The sequence below is a fragment of the Miscanthus floridulus genome, chromosome 19 (assembly GCF_019320115.1).
Source record: "Miscanthus floridulus cultivar M001 chromosome 19, ASM1932011v1, whole genome shotgun sequence".
Taxonomy (NCBI): domain Eukaryota; kingdom Viridiplantae; phylum Streptophyta; class Magnoliopsida; order Poales; family Poaceae; genus Miscanthus; species Miscanthus floridulus.
The window spans coordinates 11,605,797-11,614,247 of record NC_089598.1 but is presented as its reverse complement, the minus strand read 5'-3'; the positions used below and the strand labels follow the sequence as shown (position 1 = coordinate 11,614,247).

The following is an 8,451-nucleotide window of genomic DNA, read 5'->3' as shown; positions in this document are numbered from 1 at the left end:
CGTTCCCCTTGCTCCTTGGGTGCGCGTCGAGCCGCGTGGTCCTGCGCCCTCCTCGCCCTCACGCCGCTGCTCCGGACGTCCGTTCCAACGCCGCGCGAGCACAAGTGTCCCGCTGCCGCAGTACCACGCCGCGTCCACGACCCGCGCCCGAGCCGTCGTGGCCGCGCCACCACCGGGCTGACACGCCGCGCCCGTGCGCCCGCGTTCCCGTCCTCGCCGTGTCTGGTCCACGGTCGCCAGAGCTTCCAGCGCGGCCGGATTTTTGCCGCTGTCGGCCGGAGTCCGCTAGTGCTCTGTTCGTGGAAGATGAAAGCAGGGTGAGGCAGGGGTAAAAGTCCAAGAAGAAGCATTATACATGGTCTATTTGCTAAATACACGACTCCATTGAATAGTGCCTAGGGATCTTGCTTCAATTAGAGGTTAACGCAGGGGCGTTTTTGCAAAATGTGCCGCGCCGTGCTGGGCCGGTCGCCGCTGACCGCGTCTGGGCCACGTGCGCCCCGCCCGCCTGGGCTGCTTTTGCTGCTGGCCAGCACTCGCCGGGCCTTTTGGGCCACGGTCTGGCCATCGGCCGAGCGCCCTGTCCCCGCGCCGCGTTGAGGCTGGCCTGTCGCCCCGTGCCTGGGCCGCGTATGCGCGATAGCCGCGTGGGCCGCACGCCACTGGACCGCGTGCGCTGTTCAGGCCTGGGCTGAGTATTTGACGCCGGCTCTTTTCAGTTCTGAAATGCCTTTCTAAATATTGGTCTCTAGTTTAAATTGTAAAATCAATATTAAATGATATAGGAATCCAAAAATGGTAAAACCGATTTTTGTTAGTTTCATAAAATCACGATCTAGCTATTAGTATATTGTGTTCACATAGTTTGATAATATGGTTGGGACCTATATAATTAAATTGAGATACTTAACATTATAAAAATATAAACTTTTAGAAATTGTTGTGATCAATTGGTTATAGTGTTGACTCTAAAAATTCGACAGTAGATTTCTAGCAATAATTAGTTGCTAGATAGACAATGAGGTCCTAATCCGAATATAGTATATCAGATAGAAGGAATGAAGAAACAACGTCAATTTATATAACTAAAAGAATTGTTGAGAAATAACGTCTTATGTGACAACATTAATATGTAGCCAAGTGCGGTCGTCGTTAGAACTAGCTCGTTAACTTGAGATGCGTAAAGCGTATTTATACGAGTCACGATTGTAGTCAATTAATTATATCTTTGCATGGCATTACATTGCATGTCATAATAGGGACGTCGGTGGATCACGGAGTCGTCGGGAGTTGCTGGAGGAATGGTGCTTTTGGAGATCGTGTCGCCATGATGGAAAGCTAACTTCTGATTATATTTTTCCCAGGCAAGCCCCGGTGCATAACCCCTACTTTCTGCAGTTTGAATTATATTTGTGCATTAAGTTTCAAGGAGTTGAATGAAACCCACTTGCATATATATCTTTATCCTATGAGTCTTACTAGTATGACAGGATCGTGTAGATTGCTATGCTACAGGACTCCGGTAGAAGTCGAGTGATTGCCTGTCACTCGCGAGAGATAGGAAATATATCATTGGATTACTATCACTTGGAAAATATGAAAATGGTGACCGGGCAGGGATATGGTTTGGGTATTGGTGGGTGTAAGAAGTTGTGTCGCCGCGGAGGCGGGTCATAGCTTGGTTACACCATTTTTCCCTGTCTGGTCGGTTAAGGACCGATCGTTGCATATGACTCTGGGCAGGTCACAGACTTATTATCCCGAGCACATACTTGTGTATGTGCGCCTGGAAGACTTGTTGCTCTCTTGTCGCGGATCCGGCTCTTTCCGGACCGACTGTCAGGGTTTGTTTTTGGTGGAGGAGGTCCTTGCACCGCACTGAGTCCGGGACTCAGGGGCGGGGGCTTGGAGTCCCAGTTTGGACGGGGACCTGGACACCCGAGATAGGAGAGTGATGGGTTGGTCCTGCTTGTGCCTGGGGTACAAGCGGGGCGTGTGTTTTCGGGGTACCTAGCTGGGGGCATTGATTCACGAATCGCCGGGCTATCCGGTACGGCTTGTCTACGGTTTAGCATCGTAGTAAGAACTGAAAGATGAAAGATGGAAGGTGGACACAGGAAATCTGATTGCTTACCACCTGCTTGAAAGTAGCACAGGTGCTTACATAGAATGGTTAGTTAATGAACCAATGCGGCTATTAATAAAGAACCGAATATAAGGACGCACGCTTAGTAATGCTTTCTGCAAATGCAACCCACAAACCAGATAGCCTTGCATATCCTTGGAGTCTTTTCTTTTCTCCTGTCGGGTAAGTCTTGCTGAGTACAATTGAGTGCTCAGGGTTTTATTCCCCCTGATGCAGGTGATAGGTGGATGCTTGAGCTGACCTTTGTGTGTGGATTCCTCCTGGTGGGCTCAGAGAGGATTTCCTTTACGCTGCGATCGTAGTTTTTATTTACAACTCTCACCGAATGCTTTTATAAATGAAAGTTTCATAATCTGCTGTCGTAGTCTATATATCAATATTTCATCATGTCATTAATAGATGTTTATTTCCGCTGTAACTCTGTTCACATGTTTCTATTCCGCTGTTAAATTAAATTGTTTATAACTCTGATAATATGATTTTATTCCGCTGTTATATTAATAAATATTATACTCTGATGTTGTATTAAAAGTGATGTAAGAAATGGTTACGAATGATGTAAGCTTTATTCTCTCATTTGTGATTCTGGTGGTAAAAATGTGGATTTTCGGGTTCTCCCCTGGGGTGTGCCCGACGAAATCGAGTAATTTAGTGTTCTCCCTTGAGTGTTTAGTGTCTAATGGAAGACAAGCACTTCTGTGAGGCATTAGATTAGGCGGTTCTGCCACACGATGCTGCCGCTGCTGTCCCCCACAAACCTGATTCCCTCAGCCCCCGATGCTGCTCAGCGCCGCCGATAATGACGCGCACCCACCCTCTAAACCCGACGTCAATCGCCTATAAAATGCCCCCCCAGCCCCCCCTTCACAACAAGACACTCCACACTCGACACTAATCACCCGCATAAGCCCCCTATTCAAATGCCAACTTATTTCAACATTTTAAGAAGAAGCCTGAGAAAAGTGCTGCAAGCTGGAGACTATCGAAGAAAACATCAAGCAGGAGCCGGAGTACATTGTTAGAAGCAAGAAGCTAACACTCTCAAGATGTGCTTAGATGAAGATGAGCTCACCACGACCATCTTTGCTATCCTAACTCCTACTATGGTGGATCAATCATACTGTATATCTTTGTAATGCGCCCGCTACCCTACAAGAGGCCCCGAGATAGTTGTTGAAATAAGAAGAGCTGAATAAATATTCAAGCTTCGTGGATTTATTCAAATTTCGAGGGCATAGGGCCTGTCCACAACTTGACTACACATGATTAAGTTATTTCTTACATTCACCAAATAAATAGCGCCGCAATTCCTATACCAGCTATATTGTGATGCAAGGTCGTTTGCAATTGTCATTGTGGTTAGGTTTATACGTACCTAGCATAGTAGCAGTGCTGGGTATCCATGTGAGTTCCTTGTCAGTAATAACTAAATAAAGTTCGTACAGGCTACACTTTAACTGCGTTTCTGTTTCGAAACCAAGGATTATAATTCCGGTATATTGAGGTCAGGCATTCTTGTCATGCTTCTTGGGCTTGGGCAGCACGCATACATGTTTCAGGAAGTCTCATCAGGCACAAAAGCAAGTCTAAAACTCTGATGTAGATCTAAAAAATGTAAGAAGTTGATCCTTCCATCTATTCTTTTTTTCGCATTAAAGGAAAGAAGATTTACAACAAATGGTCTTAGTAAGCCCAGGCTTACCAAAACCAGAACGATCCCTGTAACGTTTCACAGGGATCAAGAATTCATAATTAGGCAATTACATACAAACAATTCACGACCAAGACCAAGACCACTATCAACTCTAAGAGAAGCAACGGACGTAGTAGCAAGCTAGCCACTGAAGGCGACACCTCTAGGCAACTGAGATCTCTATGCACCTCCCCAATTGAAGCTAGCATCTCATTGACGTCCAAAGGTGACGGAGCAGGAGCACCAAAGCATCCGATAATTGAGGCAGCGACTGGTCTATTCTTCTTTTCTTTGTTTGTTTTTTCCACACCGGTAAAACCAAATTTCATTACCGCAGCAACGAAATTACAAGAAGTTTTCTTTTCTTTGTTTGTTTAGGAAAATACCAATGCAGTTCTCTCACAGAGATGATTGGCGTGCATATCTTTTCCACCTCCCGATTTTCTCACATCCCTAGAAACAGTTTAAATAATTAGGTAAATAGATCAAGTGACCATAGTTGCAGGTATAGATGCCGGTTGAGTAGCTGATCAGTGCTCATGCATTAAGAATGTGATAATGTGGCCAAGCCATGCCGATAGAAACTGTGGGCAACATGAAGTGTCTTTGTACTATATAAGATGACTTATAATGAGAAAATGATGTGTACCTTCCGTGGTTTAATGGCCACATCGCCTGTCTTCCATAAGAATGGCCTTCAAACCCAGCGGTTCCAGTACCTTCTGATAACTAGATAATGAATTCCTTCCCCTACTCCTGTATTATCATGGCTAGCTGTTTGTTGAATTCCGTGTATACATTGTCCATGATATACACATTGTTGATTAAAATACATAATCTGGAGCTTTAAGGAGATTCAATAAACAAAAAAAGGTCAAATACAAATAATATTACTCACCATGGAAAATAGTCACTTCGAATGCCCAAAGTTGCAGCTAGCAATATGTCAGTGATCCACGGGGTTAGTGGCCTCAATGGCTTCCGGTCAGATTCGTTTCCTGGAGAATTATTAGATTTCTTATATGTGGAATCACTAGATGCTGCCTGATCAGATGTGCTGCTACATTCAGCTTCACTATGTTGGCGCTCAACTTTGAATATTGGCCTATTGTAGTGAGTCAAGACAGAATTTCTCCACAGGCCAAGGCCCACTGCTCCGAGTACTCTTGCTGCGGTGAAAATTGTTAATGAGAAACAGTATAGAATTGTGAAACTCAAAGTCAACACAAAGAGAACTGAAACTAACAACGATAGTAATGGCCTCACCTCAGAAGTATGGCTAAATAAAGAGATGAAGGAGCTGAATGGGGGACCATGCCTATCATAGCACAGCGTCCCATCTATGATGTGTGAAAGAATTGGATGTACAACTGCATGACCATGATCCGGATGATGGAGAACAAAAGCTGCTGTACAATGCAAGTAAAAGCAATCAAATTCTTTCTTGGATTTCCAGGCAATTGTCCATAAGAAGTTTGTATTACCCAACACTTCATCTACCAAGCGACTTTCTTTTGATGGACAGGAACTTTGAATGAGCTGCACAGAAGCAAAAAAAAGGGTAAATAAGGTAAACACATCTGGCATACATTTTGCCACAACAAATACTAAACCGTTGTAGGAGATGAGGTACCTGAGCTATATCTTCAGGGAATTGCTCGCTGCTGTAAACTGGCCAAAGTACTCGACATAGGCCAAAATTTGTGCCTTCAAACAAGAAAAGACCAAAGGTGTTTGCGATCTACATCAAGTATCGTGAAAATTATAGCATAGACAACAAAACTCAAGAAGCAAGAAAGATACCTTCTTCTGCTCCACATCCTGGGGTGGAGGGCAGTACAATGATGAGAACTGGAGCCCATCGATCCACTTCACATTTGAGTCTGACATGCTTGGTAGCTCAAGAGGCTATGGAATATGTTATGCACAGGTACATCGTTGCTTCTATTTTCATGTGAGAATAAACAGAAGAAACTAAGCCGCCAGCACATATAAGTAGTCTTCGATTATGGACATAGCTGATGAACGGTACCCGGAGCCAAAAAGATTGTAGTGATTCAGGTAGTGGTAGAGGAGGTAGAGGTCCCTCCTCTTCTCAAACCCTGGCTGTTTCGGCATCACCTATATTAGAGTAAGAGTAAAAGTACTGTTAATGTCTCCATCAAAATAGTGAAGAAGTGAGTAATCCACCGACCACAAGGCTTGGAATTTTAGTAGGACTAGAGAAAGACAAGCACTCAGGAAGCAAAGCTGGAGGTGGTAACTCTATTTTGTGGCAGTGCTCGAAAGATATTGCCTACAAAACAAGTAAGCAATTTCCACGCCAACACTTGGACCGCCTTATTCGATGGCGTAAGACAATAACTATGTTGTTGACACCATTCTTTACCAAAGGAACCTTCCTGCTAGAGTTTTCAGGTCTGGGACTTTATAGGCCAACAAAAGGTAACTCCACAAAACAAATCTGACCCGTAACCATTAACCTCGGACGGTGGTTTGTTAAGTATGACTATTATCCGTTTGCACGTGAGCCCTTGGCGGTGCTCCAACCAAATCTTCACCAAAAATCAATGGGTACCTGAAAATAGGCATTATAGAAGTCCCCACCAAATTCAGCACACTAGGACATCCCAAACTCTGCCTCGTTGTGTCCATCTGCAATTGAAGAACCGGTAATCATGTCTTTGTAAATTGTTTGCTGGTAACTTATGCAACACATTGTGGGAACTTCAGCAACAGAACATTTAAAATAGAATACCTTTGATGAAAATTACTTGAAAGAATCAAGTAAATTCATCCTTTTGCAATCACTACTCATGATCCTGAATTTGAATGCTAAAATCAGTCAATTTTACTTACAGTAGCAAGCAGGATCCAATATTACAGGATCCCCATTGCTATCAGAGCTTATGTTTCCGCTCCGGAGATCACCATGAAGCAAGCAGGGCTCAATAACAGCTCCATCAAAAAGTGGGCGGATATTCTTGATCAATCGCTGACCTGCGCATAGGAATTTATGCAGAAAGGAATAGGGAAAAATCAGTTACTACACTATTAGCAAAACTTAGCCAAGAACAATGGCAGACCGTGAGAGAAATGATAAATACCAACTTAATCGTCTTTTTCCAACTGTACCTTTTTCGAGTATGGTGGAATCTCCGTACCGTCTCGATGCCAACTCCAACTGGTAACCCAATCTATGCTTGGAGTAAAACTCAATCCAGTCATCAGTCCAAGTGTTAATTTGTGGAGTGCTGCAATAACAAAACAGGTGGATTAGGGAGACTGACAGAGGGGTTCTCAACTTCCGATACACCTGAACTAAGACCATGGTTCATAAAACGATACTACCTTCCAATAGTACGAGCGCGCAGGCCTGGGCACGCCATCGCAGAAGAGGAGGAGCAGCTTCGGAGCGTTGGCCACCCACCGCCGATGCGTCCGGCCTCCTGCGGGGGAAGCCGGGGGATCCGCCCGTCAGTGCCGCCACCAACCACGGCACGCAGACGCAGAGACGCCACCGGCAGCGTGAAGGCCGCTGACGCCATCGATGGGGTGGAGGATGAAGGCCGGAGCTCGAAGGGGATCAATCCACGGCGCCCCTGCACGGATCCTCCTCATCACCGGAGGGAGGGACGGGGAGGGTGGCCGCCGCCGGATGCAGGGGGCCCTCGTTGGCGCCAGTAACAGAAGGAGGGGAGGGGGCAGCTAGTGCCGTCGGTGGGGTGGGGGCAGAGCCGCTGGCGGCGCTGCAGCCGGCGACCAGGCAGCACAGGGGCAGCATCGGACCCGGCCATGCACGCGGTCATCGACGACATGGCCCGAGGCGGCCCACGGCATGGTGGCCACGCACGCACGCACGCAGGCGGTCATGGGGCGACGGCGGTGGAGGTGAACCGGCTCAGCGGCGGGGGCGCTTCACCGGCTCCAGGTAGCAGGCGGGCCGGCACGGACGACGGCGGGGCGGCGCGTGGGGCGTCGGCGGGGCCGGCCTTGGCAGGTGCTGCGGGGCAGCAGGCAACGGAGGTGGAGCGGCGCGGCAACACGGGCCCAGGCACGCTTGCGCGCACGGCGGCAGGCGAAAGAAGCGTCCGCGCAGTGGAGTCGCAAGGAGCGCGGATGGGCGGCGCTGGCAGGGCAGGAGGCGCGGCGACGGCGGAAGGCACTGCGACCCGGGCGCGCTCGCGAGGGGGGGGGGGGGGGGGGGGGGGGGGGGGACCGGCGATGGCGCTCCTAGGCGCGGTGGCTATCGCTCTAGGAGGGCAGCGCCGAGGGGCGGCGGTCCAGCGCGGACCGGGGCGGGCACGGCGGCCACATGCCGAGGAATAGCGCGGTGGAGCGCAGCGTGGCTCGGGAGGAGCCGCAGGTGCGAGGAGGAGCGAGGTGAGGCGGAGTAGCTCGGCGTCGTGGTTTGCTCTGGCGGTATGGGGCCCTGAGCTGCTCCAGCGGGATGAAGAAGGAAAGGAGTGGGAGGTGGGGTCCATGCCGTGCACGACACGACTGAAGGACGAGGCACCATCGGCTAGCGACGATTGAATGACGGCGAGGTTTGGAGACGGGATTCCCGGCGGGCTGCAACGTGGAAAGGACGAAATAAAAACAATGGATGCAT

At 48.3% G+C, this 8,451-nt stretch overlaps 1 pseudogene; it reads right to left on the bottom strand.

Annotated features, from left to right (window-relative positions):
* Positions 1 to 5,789: 5,789 nt before the first annotated feature.
* On the bottom strand, positions 5,790 to 8,050 carry LOC136527475 (protein-ribulosamine 3-kinase, chloroplastic-like; annotated as a pseudogene).
* Positions 8,051 to 8,451: the final 401 nt, after the last annotated feature.